The following is a 16,787-nucleotide window of genomic DNA, read 5'->3' as shown; positions in this document are numbered from 1 at the left end:
ATAGGTAGTAAATCCCCCTTAATAATGTGCCAGCACTTCTTATAAAACTCGGCCGGGAAACCATCCGGACCAGGAGCCTTATTATTTTTCATTTGAGCAATTGCCTCAAGAACCTCCTTCTCCGAGAACGGGGCAAGCAGAATGTCATTGTCAGCAGCCGAAAGCTGAGGTATATCCTCAGTCATGGACTCATCAAGTGACACCGTATTCTCCTTCGGTGGACCAAACAACTGCTTATAATACTCAGTGATATAAGTTTTTAGGTTATCCTGACCTAAAATTGTACCCTCGTCCTGCTCGAGCTGAAAGATTCGCTTCTTTCTGTGCTTGCCATTAGCAATTAAATGAAAGAACTGAGTATTTGCGTCCCCCTGGACCACTCTACGAACCTTAGCACGTAAAGCCCACTTCAATTCTTCTTCACGTAGTAGTTCTTTCAATCGCTTTTCCGCCTCATTTCTAACCTGAAGCTCTGCGGGGACTAACACATTAGACTCGGCTTTTACGTCCAAGTCATGTATAAGAGAAAGGAGTCTATCCTTTTCAATCTTATACGCACCACTAAGATGCTTAGCCCAACCCCTCAAGAAGCTCCGTAAATTCCTAATCTTATTCTGCCAACGCTCAATGGGTGTTTTACCGCGAACCTCATTAGCCCATTCCCTAGCAATCAAGTCAAAGAACCCCTCACGTTCGAACCATGACGTCTCAAATGAGAAGGTGTTCTTATTTCCCACGTGGTTCGGCTCCCCTGAGTCCACGAACAATGGGGTATGATCAGATATGCCCCTCGAAAGGGCTTGCACCGTGACCAACGGGAATTTTTGTTCCCACTCCACGCTTGCAAGAACCCGATCATGTTTTTCGTAAGTTGGGTTTGGCATAGCGTTGGCCCAAGTAAACTTTCGACCTGAGAGTTCTATCTCTCTCAGATCCAAACTTTCAATAATGGTGTTGAACATGAAGGACCATCTACCATCAAAGTTGTCATTGTTTTTCTCCTCCCGCCTCCGGATGATATTGAAATCTCCTCCGACTAAAATCGGTAGTTGTTCTGACCCACAAATTTGAACTAGGTCAGCTAGAAACTCCGCTTTAAACTCAGGCTGCGCGGCCCCATATACCGCCACCAAAGCCCAGTTAAAGCCATCAATCTTAGACCTAACTCGAAACTTTACGGCGAAGTCGCCCATCACAACACTACGGACTTCCAGTGAATCGCATCTCACACCTAGTAAGATGCCCCCCGATCTTCCTCGCGGAGGTAAGCAGTGCCAATCGAAATCTATACCACCAACTAGTGAGGAGAGAAACTGAGGTGCAAAGTTATCTCTACCCGTCTCCGATAGAGCAACAAAATCTAGCTTTTGCTCAATAGAAGTCTCAGCCAGGAATCTTCTTTTAGCCAAGTCCTTAAGACCTCTGTTGTTCCAAAAAATTCCTCTCATAGTTCATCATGGAATTTTTTGGTGGTTCGAATCCTAGCACTCCTACGGACTGCGGAATCGGGATAGATCTTCCGTTTCCACTTACGTTTAGGGTTATTAAGCTCAAGACCCCTTTCCTCATGACCGGGTTCTGGAATATTGCTAGCGTCATTCTGAAGGGGCACATCCTCTTCGTCAGCCTCCTGGTTAGTGGTAGACGATCTAAAAGGAAGAAGCGGCAGAGCGCGTGTGACAGGGAGGCAGCAAGGAGCAAGAGCGTGGCGGCCGGGTCGAGACGGGGCTGCGAGCCTACCGCCCCCTCCTGATCCGCCGCCGGCGGGGCGATCGGCGCTGCCGCGGCCTGCTCGGGAGGAGTCGCTGCTGTCGGGGAGGTCACCAGAGGCCGGCGGATCGCCGGATCCGCAGACTGCGGCGGAGATCGGGGGGTTTCTCCATCCGGCCAAATGGAAAATTTTCTTCCAAAATGTCCGGGATGGCGGCCGTAGATCGGAGGGAGTTCTCTACTCGTATTACCCATCGAGGTGGACGGTGGTGCGCGATCTGGATGGTGACATCCTCGGAGGGGAGTACCTCAAAGCTGATGAGGAGATTAACGAAGGTACGCGGTTGCTCATTGATGTTTTTGATGTTACCGTTCATTCGCGTGTGCAGGAGGAACCGGAGATTCTTGATCACATTGACTTGATCGATCTCACGGAGGATCCAAAGCCCTCGAAGCCGCTTCTTTCCTGCCGGGCGATGAGGGGAGCGACTAGCGGGGCGACTCGCGACCCTCCCGTGGCGACCGTCGCCGGCCGCCGGCGGGAGTCGCCGGATCCCATTGAGGCGCGCGTAGGAGGGCGTTTCTGGGCGCTAGCGGACTCGGAAGATGATGAGGACGACGATGTTCCGGTGCCGGACTACTCGCCAACACCATCCGACGTGATCTGTGAGGCGTTCAAACCAGGATTCTCGGAGGAAGATGTCGCTGCGTTGGTGGATGAGATCGTGCCCGGAGAGGATCCGGCGCGGCTAGGCCTGCGTTCCACCGACCGGCTCGAGGTGGTACGCCAGATTGTTCACCGGAGAACGGCGGCGACGGCGATCCGACCATGGAAAGGTCCTCTGCCTAAGGTACGCGTTCAACCTATAACTTTGTCCGATTTTTTTCCGCAAGAGGATTGGATCGTGGTTACTCGGAAGAAAAAGAAGAAAGGAGGGCGGCCAGATCCAGCACCGACGCCGCCGGCGACCATGGCGGCAGACGGGATCAGGGCGGCCAGATCCTTGCGTTTGAATTCGCTGATCGGCTCTGAGGGGGCTGGTTTGGTGTGGGCCGGTCCTCAGACCATGCATGGGCATGAGGCCCATCATGGGGGTGTAGCGACCGGCCTTGACAGTGGCGCCTCCAATGGGTATGCGGCCCAGGAGGATCCCGTCCTGTCGTTTCGGCCCGTTGATGATGCATGCACGAACGTCGATCGCCTCCTGTCTTTGGTTCGCCTGCCGCCGGGTAGGGTTCGCAAAAAGGGCACGAAGGGCTTCCCGTCCTGCGGGGATAGACGTGCGACGCGCATCTTGCCCGGGACGGCCATGGCAGGAAGAGGTGAAGCTCCTCCGCCGGCGAAACGCCCCTTGCCTGGCGCTGCAGATCGGGGTGGGGTGCCTCCTCCACCAGCAGCGAACGCCGGACGGGGGGTCAGTCGGAGATCGGGCAAAGGCAGCCGGCGGGAGGAGGCGGCGCCGCCGGTGCCGCGGGACGAGGTGTGCCCACTGGGAGTGCGCAGCCGCCGAGGCCAGCCCTACCGCAGCCGGCTCCTGGGAAGAATGGCACGAGGCCGGTGGCTCCGGTCTCGGCGCCCGCGGTGACTACGGCCGGCCGGGGGATCGGGAGACAAACGCCGCCCCTTGCCCAGGCTGCGGGCCGCGGGGGACTGAGGCCTCCTGTACTGGGTGCTGCTGGTGTTGGGGCTGCTAGCCGCGGCGATGGTCAGCGACAGGTTCGAGCTGCGCCGGCCACCATAGGAAAACCACCACCGCTTTATGTTGCCAGGCCGGTGCAGAACAGGTCCACTCAGCCTAATGCTCCTCCCGGAGGCCAGTGGGGAGACGACGGTTGTGATGCTTACGGCGAGGGACAACACCGAGGCTCCTCATCAACGGGAGGAGGGCGTGGTTACGCTTGGCAGAGTGACGGGACGGCCGCGAGACCCTTTGTCGGGCCGGCTGGCGGATTTGTTGAGGGAGCATCCGGCCCGGACAATCGTCAGAGAGGAGGTTTTCATGGAAACCGAGGTGGTCGAGGCTGGGGTCGCGGGAGATTTCGCCGCCAACAACCTCGGGGGACTATTCATACTGATGCTACGGTTGAGACTCGGCTTTCCTCAGAGCTACCTCCACAGGCGATAGAGGTGGTGAAGGAGTTGGCCAATGTTGATGTTTCTGAGGCTGGGACGGTGGATGAGGCTACCGACAGGTCTGATGCAGAGAGGGCGTCCAAGTATGCCCGTAAGAAGGAGAGGATGATTTGCTATCGATGTGGGGACAAGGGCCACTTCATTGCTGAGTGTGTGGCCCAATTGTGTGAGTCTTGTGGCAAACTTGCCCATGAGTCGGGTGAGTGCCCGATGTTGTGTGACGTGCCTCCGACTCTACACATCTATGGAGTCTACTGTGCTGAGCTCATCTTTTTTGAGTCCCCGGAGGCGAGAGAGGTCCCGGAGGATAACCAGACTACGACTACTGGGATTGTCAGAGCGACACAGGGAGCCGTGACTGAGGCACAGATTGTGAGGAGGTTGCAGGAGTTAGCTCCCGGTGATTTTGTTTGGGAGTTAGTACCCATTGAGGACAGAGTTTTTAAGGTGGACTTCCCGTCTGTCGAGGACCCGCAGAAATTGTTAAGTTTTGGCTTGTGTAAAGTTCCCGGTACTACGTGTATTCTGGAGTTTAACGAGTGGAAACAGGTTGAGCCTAAAGGAAAACCGCTTACACAGGTATGGCTGAGGTTTTTGGGGGCTCCATCAAAGCCTCTGCAGGACGCTCGTGTTGTGGCTAGTTTGGGTATCCTCGTTGGAAAAACTGAAAAAGTGGACATGGTTTTCAGTCGTGCCAATGGGATTGCCCGGATTCTTGTGAGCATTTTGGATATTGAGTATGTGCCCGATAAGGTCAACTGGACATATAAGGGTGAGGTCTTCCCGCTAGAGATTGAGTTTGAGGACACCGACTTGTTTGATGATGCAGTTAACGGTAATGATGTTGATATGCACGATCGTGAGGGAGGTACTGGGACTAAGGGGGCCCCGTCAGATGAGACCATGCGAGAGGGATCCAACGGATCGCACCCTCAGTCGGCCGGGACTGGACCGGAGGCTGAGCTCACTGACTCACCGGCGGTGCCCATGGCTACTTTGCGGTTCGGTTCTTTCGAGCCAGCTTCGGCACCTCCCAGGCTTTGGAGTGATAGGGTGGAGTCGGACGATGCTCTTGAGCACACGCTTCCTTCACTGGAGGTTGAGAGGGAGGTTGGTGCAGACTGCGGGCACAATGATAGCCCTACTGGACTGCTGACTGCTGCAGGAGTGACCTCGGTGTCAGCGAGCACGGGGCCGAGGGGTTGTGGGGGTGAGGGTTCAGGACTTATAGTCCATTCTCCCCCCGTCCCGCGGACGTTCCAGGTTTCGCCGGGGGCCTTGACTCCTAGGGGGACAGTTCCAGCGGCTGGAGGGTCCTCGAGGCAGGCGGCCTTGACGACCTCCCCGACGGAGGTGGCTACCACTGTCGCTGCTGTGGGAGGGGGGACGCCAGGGCAGGTGGCCTGGTCTCCTCCCTCTGCCCGGGTGGTCAGGCGGACCACCCCTCCGAGGGATACTTCGTCCGCGCATGAAGGTTAGCAAATTTTATCGATTACATTTGGGCTGTTGCTATTTCCTTGCCTTAGAACTAGCGTAGCATCTGTTGTAGTAAGAGGCATCTGGTTTGCTCTGTGGCACTTATTTCATTCATCATGTCTTGATAATATTCTGCGGTTCTGCCTGATATGTTTACTTCGTGTCTTCTCCCATTTTTTGTCTTAAGAAGTCAACGTAGCTTTGTATTAAATTCAGCTTAACAATGATTGGAAAGTTGTTGGCACTGTTATATTATGTTGAACCCTCACTTAGCCTTACATGATTTTGAAAACAGTGGTAAAAGAATTAAAGGATCCTTAATTCAGGTGACACATTCGACTTCAGTCCCATCTTTCCAGCCTTGTTGGTCTGCCCATGTTTTAGGCTGATGCTAGTTGTATTTTTTTTGGAAGGATCACACAGCACACAAATGGCCCAATGAATATATGGTAACTCAATTGAATAACTTTTCAGATATGCCGCAAGTGCATGTAACATTTTGGGTCGTCGTGCCTTTTTGTGACAACATATTTCGTTGCTTCAGGTGTGAGCAGCTATTTGACATAAAAATCATGCCAGGGACCGCAGGGTCAGTCACACTCATAACTCGCTTCGTCTTGAGCTGGCTGAGTTCTTTTTTGCAAGTCATAAGAATTGCTCGTCATTGAGTTGACAGAACCAAGCATGGATTCAGAGGTAAAGTATTGCTCGTTCGTAAATGTCAGTGAAGTAAAAAAAAGTGTTAACCTGCGACTCAGAATGGATTCCTTGGCGGCTTGCTAGTTGCGAGGACTTGCTACATCTTTGTGCTTGTTACATATTCCTGCACTGAATATGTTGCTTGCTAGCTTCAGCCTTTCCTTTTTCTACCGGTTGATGGTATTTTCTTTTTGATGGAAGGGCAGGATGAAGGCGTGAAGATTAGCTGTGGAATTAATTATTTGGCTTGTCTTGTGTTTCTTTTTCATGTGGCTCTTCAGTTCCCTAGTTATATCAGCCTTTGCGTGTGTGCTTTCAGTGATCTGCTTACTGAAGACTGGAGCGATCAAACTGGTTGCATTGCAGTGCGAAAATCAGATTCAGAATAGCTGCAGGGTGCCATGTACGCGTGAGCCTCTTCTGACATCGCAAGTAGCACGGAATCTAACCTCACATAGCCTTCAGAATCTAGCTGAAGGCTATGTGAGGTAAGATTGCAGGTGACCTGACGGAATGGAGAAGGTGAGGAGGCCACGGAATGGAGAACGCCCACGGCGGAGTCGTTCCAGAACCTTGAGCATTGAAGGCCTTTCCAGCGGATCCGTGACGGTGCAATTCACGCCCAGCCTGAACATGGTCGCCATCTCCTTCATGTATCGTGCTTGATCAGGGATGCCTTTGTCCACAGTAATCTTGAACATTTGCAGATTGTTTGCCATCAGTTCATTGCACTTCATGTAAGCATTGGGGTCAATTGACCCCAATGGAATTAGGCAACCCTTCATTATTTTAGTACTAGTTACTGTCAATTTATAGAAGATGACCCCACTGTCATGGACGTGACCCCATCAAATATATTTTCTAGCTTCGTCCTCTGTGCCCAAGTTGTCAATAGACCATTCACTCCAGGTCCATTGGCCACCCGCCCCGTGACTAGTACTAGCAGCACTACTCCGAAGCTGTATATGTCTGCCTTCTCAGTTACCTGGTTCGCCGCTCTTCCATACTCTGCAATTAATCAGTTATTAGTTAGTACTCCCTCTGTAAACTTTTATAAGATCTTTTAGATCACTAGAGCGCCCAACGCAAGTACCTGGAGCTGCGTACCCAAAGTTACCAGGAGGCAGGTCCGTGATTGGCAACGGTTGGCCAAGCCCAGCCATGTTCAAGCTGGCTATCACGGCCTTGAAATTCTGATCAAGCAAGATGTTTTCAGGGCTGATGTTGTGGTGGACAATCGGCTTATTGCATCCATGGTGCAAGTGGCAGAGCCCTCTAGAGGTCGACCGGTCTCCACCGGCCGGTGCAGCCAGTAGTCAAGGCTACCATTCACCGGATACTCGTAAACGAGCAACATCGCGTCTTCCCGCTGGATGAGGTCTACGACTTTGATGATGTTGTCGTCGTGAGAATTGCTGGCTAACAGGAGCATCTCCGAATTGTAGCGGTACTTGACATTGTCGTGCACTTGTAGAGCTGGGTTCACGCTCTGGAACTTGTTGACGACCAGAGTAGTTGGAAGACGGCCGGTGCCCCCAATGCCCTGATCATGGACCAGGTATAGCTGTTGTCCTCCCATGTCCATGTCCTCCTGCTAGCCCACACCCTTCTCGCATTGTTTTCAGTAAGGTTGTCAAGTATGCCTGCTTGTTCATTGTACTCAACAGGCAGGATCACCACAGGACATCTCCTCTGCCAGAATTGCGGGCTCATTCTAGATTTCAAGGGCATGCGTCAACCTGCTGGAGCATTAATTATTTTTATTCAATTGTACCATCTCGATTATATACATTACATTGAATCGAAAACTATCAAGAGATAAAGAGAGATGCAATTTTTCAACAGAACATATGCAGTCAGAACATTATATTCTATTTTTGGTGGTGGTGTGCAATTTATTTTGTGTAGTTTTAATCTTCACGTATGATACTACAAGGATCGATTTACTGAAACGATGGTAAATTAGTATATTTTCAACAGAATGTTACACTTCTTAGTACCCCATCCTTGCAACTTGCACGTACTAGCAATCCGCGTACCCTTATCCTAGCAGATGGGTCACATGCAACAATACTGAATCATATCAATATAACAATAATTACTCTTATAAAGAATGCCGGAGTCCCAGTCTTGGGTTTAATTACCACCTTTTCAATTTTTTCTTCTTCCTTATTTGTTTTTCCCTTTTCCCCCTAAATGCATGAACTTTTTAAATTTCACAAGTTTTTCAAATTGGATGATTTTTTTTTTCAAAATTGATGAGCTTTTTTCAAATTCGAGGAACATTTTTTTGAAAACGATGAACTTTGTTTTAAAAAATGGTGAACCTTTTTTCAAATTCGGTGAACATTTTTTTCTATTTCGTATACCCTTTTATTTTTCATTCTTAAGTACTAAGAAAGCAGGGAGCAAAAAAGATTGAACGGAAGAAAAACTGTAGCGAATGAACAAAATGATTGTACATGAGAACGAGCGAAGGAGGAGTAGTGTACCGGGGCCTAATAGGGATCACTAGTGTGCGCCAACTCAGTTTTCTGGTGCCTACAGCGCCAAATAGGAGATCCCGCAAGGGCTCTTCCTATTTGGCGCTTCAGGCGCCCGTTATAGGTCATTTTGCGAACGGGCGCCTAAAGCGCACACTCTCTGCTGCGAGTGGGGCTGGCCCATGTATTTTTTTTTTCTGATTTATAACAAGCAAAAAACCGAAACTATCAATTTTTTGAACAGTGAGCACGGAGGAGGATTTAAACCAGGGACTTCCTGATTCAAAGCATGCGGCAATAACCACTCAGCCACCCCAATTTAATGTGATTAATTACCACTTCTCATTCCTTTCTTCTTTCTTCTTTCCTTTTTTGTTTTCATTTTTTATTGCTAAATGCGTGAACCTTTTCAATATCCAATAGTTTTTCAAATTTGACGAACTATTTTCAAAAATCAATGAACTTTTTTAAATTCTTATTTTTCAAAAATGGTGAACCTTTTCAAATTTGATGAACTATTTAGAAAAATTCTATGATCGTTTCTAAAATTCAATTATTTTTTGAAATTCAATGAATTTTTTCAAATTGCTTAAATTTTTGTTTCAAATTTTTTGATTTTTCTTTTCTATTTCGTATACCTTTTTTTGTTTTCAAGTACTATAGGAGAAAGCAGGAGCTAAAAAGACCGAACAAAAGAAAAGCTGTAGCAAAAGAACAAATTGATTGTATACGAGAACGCGCGAAGGAGGAGTAGTGGGCCGGGGCCCAATAGGGATCACTAGTATGCGCCAACTCAGTTTTCCGATGCCTACATCGCCAAATAGGAGCTCACCCGAGGGCACTTCCTATTAGGCTTTTCAGACGCCCGTTTCATTTTGCGAACGGGCGCGTGAAGTGCACAACCCCTCTGCTGCGAGTTGGGCCAATCCATATCTTCTTTTTCTTTCTGATTGTTAACCCGCAAAAAACGAAACTATGAGTTTATTCAACTATGAGCGTGGTGGGACTTCTTGATTCAAAGCATGCCACAATAACCACTCAGCCACCCCAATTTGATGTGATTAATTTCCTCTTTTTCATTCTTTCCTTCTTTCTTCTTTTTCCCCCTTTTTCTTTTCTCTTTCTTTTTTGGCTAAATGCATGAACTTTTTTAATTTCACAGAGGTTTTTAAATTTGATGAACTATTTTTCAAAAATGATGAACTTTTTAAAAATTCTATGAATTTTTTTGCAAATTCAATGAATGTTTTCAAATTCCTTTTTTTTCAAATTTGGTGAAATTTTTCCTATTTTTTCTATTTCATATACCTTTTTATTTTCCGTTTTAAGTACTATAAGAGAAACCAAGGAGCAAAAAAGATCGAACGTAAGAAAAACTGTAGCGAACAAACAAAATGATTTTTTTAGGGGCGAACGGACAAACTGATTGTATGTGAGAACAAGCGAAGGAGGTGTAGTGGGCCGGGGCCCAATAGGGATCGCTACTGTGCGCCAAGTCAGTTTTCTGGCACCACCAAATAGGAGCTCGCAACTAGATGACCTGTGTGCACCCGCAACACGGAGGACTTCTGGGCTTGGAATCCTGATAGGAAAGGCAGGTTCACTGTAAGCTCGGCGTACAAGTTACTTGTCACAACTAAGTTACAGAGAGAACCTTGGTTAGAAGGAAGGGGAGGTGCTTCATCTAACTCCAGAGAAGAGGACGCATGGAGCAAGCTATGGAAACTGAAAATGCCATCTAAGGTGAGAATTTTTCTGTGGCATCTAGCACGTCATTCAATACCAACCACGGACGTTCTTCAGAGACGGAACATGGCAACTCAAAGTGCCTGCCCTCTATGTGGCTGCCAAGATTCGTGGAGACATGCGCTCCTGTCTTGCACGATGTCGAGATGTGTTTGGGCGTTATCAGATGAAAATATTGTGTCCAAGATGACGACGAGTACGAAGCCAAGTGCGAAGAATTGGCTTTTTGAACTTCATGAGTCACTAGACCACGCGAGCTTCTCAAGGATGATTGTCACATTATGGGTTGTGTGGTACGCAAGGCGCAAGGCGATTTATGAATCTCTTTTTCAAAATCCACACCAGACAATTTCCTTTGTAGACTCTTATCTTCAAGAGCTACACCAGACTATAGCTTGTGAACCAAGGTTACAAGGTCAAGCGGCAAGGGAGCAGCAGCGATGTTGGATTCCACCTCCGCCTGGCTCACATAAGATAAACGTGGATGGTGCATTATCAAGAAACAGGCGAGTGGGAGTTGCAGCCACAATCTGCCGTGACTCAAATGGCAACTATCTTGGCGCGTCAGCGGTGGTCTATGGGGGCGTACGCGACCCGATGATCCTGGAGACATACGCGTGTCGGGAGGCTCTAGCGCTGGCGGAAGATCTACACGAGCAGAATATCAAGGTGGCATCGGATTGCCAAGGTGTGGTGCAGGACATCAATGAAGGGACAGCTGGCCCCAATGCCGCTGTTATACATGAAATAACGAACCACAAAGATAGATTTAGTCTTGCTCTTTTGTTTTTGAGCGTAGGAATTTTAATTTCGAGGCTCATAATCTCGCTAAATTTGCTTGTAACCTAGATATAGGTAGACATGTTTGGTTGGGTACTCCTCATGACCCAAGCCGTGTACCTATGAACATTGTCATGAATCAATAAAGACAGCGAGATTTCTCAAAAAAAAAAAACTAGATGAGCTCCCTAAAAAAAGTCCAGACTGGATGATGAACTCGGAACGCCCTGTCCGCCCCGCCCGAAAGGAGGAACAAATATCTGCAATATGGAGCTTTCCTTCGCATCCAGATCTAAGTGTTTTCCCTTCGTCCTTGGTGGCTGGAACCCTAGCCGCCGCTAGGAGAGGCCAATATTCTAGCGCCGTCCTCCGGCGGCTCCCCACCATTGGCAACCTCAGTCGTCGATGGTGAGGTGGTCGTCAGATCCACACGTGTGAATCATTTTTACTCCCTTGTAGTCTAGATTTTTTTTACTCTTCATCGTCTTGGCTTCGGCGGCGACGATGATGGCACTAAATAAGGATTCTTTGGATCTTTCCCTGACGAGGCCATCGGTCTTATGGCTGGGGATGGATTTGAAAACCAGTCTGTTCAAGCAAGGATGGAGTGGCTACGACATCATCCTCGTGGTGGACCCGTGTCCTCGGGCTTCGCCGTTGCGACGGTGTTTGCTCCAGCGGCGGCGTGGAGCTCGGGAGGTAGTCCAGAAGCAGATGCAGATTGTGGTCTGCGTCGATGACATGTAGAAGACGGAACATATGCTGGGTTTGTGGTTCGTGGATGGTAGATATGGTTTCCTGCTTTGGCGTATTAGTCGTGGTGGGGTGCCAGATCTGGAGTTTGATGGCATGTCCTGGGTGTTGCCTCGGTATGATCCGTTCAACGGCAAGGGATTCACTTTTGGTGAGACACCTTGACGGCCCCCAAAGCTGCATATCAGCAATGGAGCCGTGTCGAGCTTGGGTGAGGAGGTGATCTGTCATTATTTTCTTCGATGGGTGCTGTGGTGGTACCGGTGACCGGCGACGAGCATTGGTGTCAAGCGGAGGAAGATGTTTGAGGAGAAGATCTTTGCCCGGGGGAAATGGTGGTGGTGGACTCGGGTTCCGCACAGGGCGACGACACCAGTAAGTCACTCGGCATTGCCGCAGGGGGTCGGTGTCTGGACGAGCGGTGCTGGGGAGGATGGACGGGGTCAGAATGGGAGGATGGCGGCAACACTGGATGTTGGGGGCGACGGCTAGGTTTTAGGGGTGGGGAAGTTTAGCGGCGCGTTGTTTGGGCCATAATAATGTCCCACAGGCCCAAAACAGAGTCCTTGACACTAAATGGCTCAATCAAAGTAGAGCAGATCCAGTGATGAACTTGTTAATTTTTCAATTCTCAAAAAAACTTGTTAATTTTCACCACTTGTTTTTCTTTTTTACAAAAATTTTCACCATTCATTTCCCTCTGAACCCATGAAAGAATCATTTCGATGTGAATCCAATCGTGTCACTGTGGCAATAATCGCTGAAGCGTTCGATTGTTAAAGCGAACATATGATCACCGATGGTGGAGATCGAGAGGCGGTCTAGAGAAGAAAGCCGTAATACGGGCTAGGCGGTGCACGGGAGCTCGAAGCGGTATGTCTTGGTAGGCATACCGGCACACCGATGATGGTAATGTAAAATACAACTCACAATGGGTATATATCTTTGCACGTTATTTTTACTAGTTCATATATATTTTCAGAATTTATTTGAAATATCTCATTTTGTCCAAATTAACCCTGAATATGCAATATGTGTACAATTATCACTTTGCTAATAACATTCTGTGTCAAAAGAAAATTTAAAATAAAAATAGCTTTACTCGCAAAAAAAGTTTAAGGTAGCCACTAAAGTTATTCTCTCCAAGAGAACTATGGAACGCACTAATTTCGTGAAATTTTTTTAGATGTCTGTTGTAGTGCAACTGGGAAGCACTAATAATGATGTAAAAGTAGTACACAAAAGTTAAATCCGTTGCATCTCTCGGCCAAATTAGTGTACATCGATTGTACTAAACCTTTGTAATGGAACCCCACATCCCTATATATCGCACACAAAAGGACATGTGTACGTAGGAGGTACAACTACACGGTATCTTACAAAATATGCAATCATCTTGGAAATATTTCCCTTATATATGACCTTTCACATGTGAATAAGTATTCTACTTGGCATAGATATAAGATCATACGTATAGTGTCCATTTTGAGGAGTTCAAAATAATAATGATTACTTATTTATATTCAACTTTTTTACTTATCATGATTGTTCATCATAATAATGTTTTAATTAGTATATTTTTTACAATAACTAGAAAAATAAAGTACATAAGTATGTCAATGGATATTAGTTGTTCACTCTAAAGTGAAATCATGTTTTGTGACAAGTGTTATGTTATTTTTTTTTAAGATTTTGTTTCAGATATTGTCAATAAAAGCTTTCATTCATGAATCTCTCTTAGGTAGAAATTTTATAAAGAGAAAATGCACATTACTTCATAGAATATTGTGGTTAATTAGATCATTTGTTGTGTGTTTATGTGTTTTCATTACCAGATCTTAATTTTGTAATCCTGATAGAGCATTCTAGAGCATACATGTCCATAAAAAAAGTCCTGATAAAGGTTTAATGTAGTATATGAATATATTATGTAGATAAATACAAATCATAGTGCAGGAGATGTGTACAAGTGTCCTCCAATAGTTAGAATTGCTCACAAAGATTATTTTACTCCCTTCGATCCATCTTAATTGCCGCGGAGCTGTATTAAATCATTGACAATTAAGATGGATAGTAGGGAATACTAATTTTGGGGGTTCAAGCAGTTGGTTTGCTCGCATATTTGTTTTGCCTTGTGTATTGAAATAGAATAATTTGGTGCCAGATCCTTCAGATTGTCTCAAGGTTTCAATGACGATGATTGCGAGCCTATGGCATTGGTCCTTAGGGGAACTTGCATAAAAATTTATCTGTTGTCATCGACGAAATCAAGCCGACTCTGGCAGGGGAGCGGCCACACCGATGTGTAATTTATATTGGGGTTTTTACCTTTTATACTACTGTCCTCGGTGTCACCGGCGGCTCGTTTTGGAGGCGACAATGGTCGTTCGGTGGTGCAAAGTCCTCGGTGTAATTTATATTAGGGTTTTTACCATTTATACCACTATTCAGTTTTGCCACTAGAAATTTTAACTGCTCAAAAATACCGTCGCTTTGTTAAGCGCATACTAAAAAATGCCTTAGGGCATTGTCAGCTCAAATCTCATTTGCCATGTTATAATAACCAAAATACCTACGGCCAACATGTCAACTCTCCTTCCATCTCACTACAATAAATTGTGGGTCTCACTTGATCCCAACAACGTTCTTATTTTCCTCTAAATTGGCTTGCCTACTCCTGACAAGTGGGGTCCATACTTATCATTGTGAGATAGATAGAGTTGACATGTGGGTCTAGGGGTATTTTTGTTATATAACATGGCGATAGGGTTTGACCTGACAATAACGATGTTGAGCAAACATCTAATAAAATGATGGCATTTTTTATATATCTAAATGTCATTTTTGAACAAGCATTTCATGGAACGATGGTATTTTTTGAGCAGTTGTAATTTCTAATGATAAAATTGAATAATGGAATACAACTAGTGGCATAGATGATAGAAACACTATATATTATTCTTAAGGTCTGTGTCGTTTTTTGCAGCAAATAAGAAATACAATCATTTGCTGTCATGATTGCAGCGCAATGTGCCGCCCTGATCGGCTTGTGTGGCGTTGCCGGATTGCGAGCTCCCCCTAGTCAGTCATGTGTGGTCTCTAGTGCCGTGGATGATTGAGTTTTTTTATCTTTAATTAGTAGAAAGTTACCAAATGGCAACTGCCTTGAGCACCCTTAAAAAAATACTCCCTCCGTCCTAAAATAAGTGTCTCAACTTTGTAGCAACTCTAGTGCAAAGCTGTACTAAAGTTGAGACACTTATTTTGGGATGGAGGGAGTAGTAGAAAGTTGTCACGATAGAAGAAAGTATTCAGACAAGTGAGTCAATTTTCAAGGAAACTCAGTGGACTGCTGCAGCTTCATCAAAGCAGAGGATTACGCACTCAGGCAGAGAGTAAGGAACAAAGTGAAGGAGTTGGAGCTGTGTTCTTGACAAAATCTCTTCACAAGTAAGGTACAATTACTAATCTCCCTATGAATAGAAGCCAAGCCTATAAGAGCTCCAAAGTTTTGTCCTCCAAAGTGGACCCGTCTTTAAGGGTCCAGTTGGATCATGGGTCCCACATGAAAGTATTAAAAAGGACATTCTACTAAAGTATTTTTGAAAAACTTTAAAAATACTCATAAATGTATTTTATTTGTTAACTTCCAAAGAAATCACAGATTTATAAAAAAAATCATGAATTTAAATAATGTTCATAATTTAAAACTTCGTAATGAATATCAGAAAAATACTCATGGATTATACAAAATTTTCACGAGTTTTATAGCTGCTCATGATTGTTTTACAAATGTCACAACTTTTGAACAAGGTTTGGGGATTAAAATATGTTTTAAAATCTAAAACATGTTCACGAATATGAAAAATCATCATGGATTGTTAAAAAAAGTTCAATTTTGCAAAAAATATTTCTGAATTTATAAAAATGTTCAATAATTTAAATTATTGTTCCAGAATTTCAAAAGAAATATTCATTTTGGATATATTGGCTAATTTGAAAAAATAAACAAATATATAATGGAACATGAAAATAAATATGAGAAAAGTAGATAAAAAAGAAAAGAAAAGAAATCAAATGAAACCTTCCCAAAACCGGAAGGATCGGACTACATGGCTAACCCAATAGCATCCACGGGGATCCGCACCGCATTTGCTGGAAATGCTAACCGCCATAATAACCCTCGAGAGAAAAAGAAAATTAAATCCAAAAACCAAAGTGGGCGCAGCAAAGCACGTGTTACCCTATAGTGAATAAAAAGACCGGCCACCCTTTCTTAGGTAAAAACGAAAACTAGCCCACTCTTTTCTTAGAAACAAAAGGCACTCAGGCTGCCTTCCTTGGCTTGTGGCACGTAGAGAGGCGTGACTTTGTATCGACATGGGCGAGGCGTAGTAAGCGCTTGCCTGAAGGGTAAAAATGTGCATTTATTTTTAAAAAAATGATCATGTAGTGTCAAGAATTGTTTGTACAAATTAAAAAAAATGTTTGCACCGTTCAAACAAATTGTAAGATTTACAAATGTTCATAAATTTTAAATTTTATGTTTATGATATTTCTAGAAAATATGTTCATCATGTGTTGAAAAGGGTTCAACGTGTATTTAACAACTTGTTCAACATGTATTAAAAAAAGTACATCGTGTATTTATAAAAAGTTCAATGTGTATGTGGAAAATGTTTCACATGTATTAAAAAAGTTTAAATGTATTAAAAAATTCTACCACACACCTCAATATGAATTTTGTCAGTTCATATAAATTTTTAAAAACTTGTCAAAATGTCATCGATTTTGAAAAACTTGCTACACAACCATGGTTTGTTTTTTTAATTCCTTAACACAAATTCATAATTCTGATTTTCTTCACACCAAATTTATTTTTGAAACACTTTTTTTAACTCAAAAAATTCAGCTCACTTTAAATTTCAGGCGCTGCCCAAAACTGTGTTGTGAGCCCAATAACACCTAGTACAGGAGGCCAATAACGTGGAGTAGGCTAATATTGA

General features: G+C 45.4%; 1 pseudogene; it reads right to left on the bottom strand.

Annotated features, from left to right (window-relative positions):
- Nucleotides 1–6,186: 6,186 nt before the first annotated feature.
- LOC119284384 lies at nucleotides 6,187–7,750 on the bottom strand (annotated as a pseudogene).
- Nucleotides 7,751–16,787: the final 9,037 nt, after the last annotated feature.

This window comes from Triticum dicoccoides, chromosome 4A, assembly GCF_002162155.2.
Source record: "Triticum dicoccoides isolate Atlit2015 ecotype Zavitan chromosome 4A, WEW_v2.0, whole genome shotgun sequence".
NCBI lineage: Eukaryota > Viridiplantae > Streptophyta > Magnoliopsida > Poales > Poaceae > Triticum > Triticum dicoccoides.
This window is presented reverse-complemented; position numbering and strand designations above follow the sequence as displayed.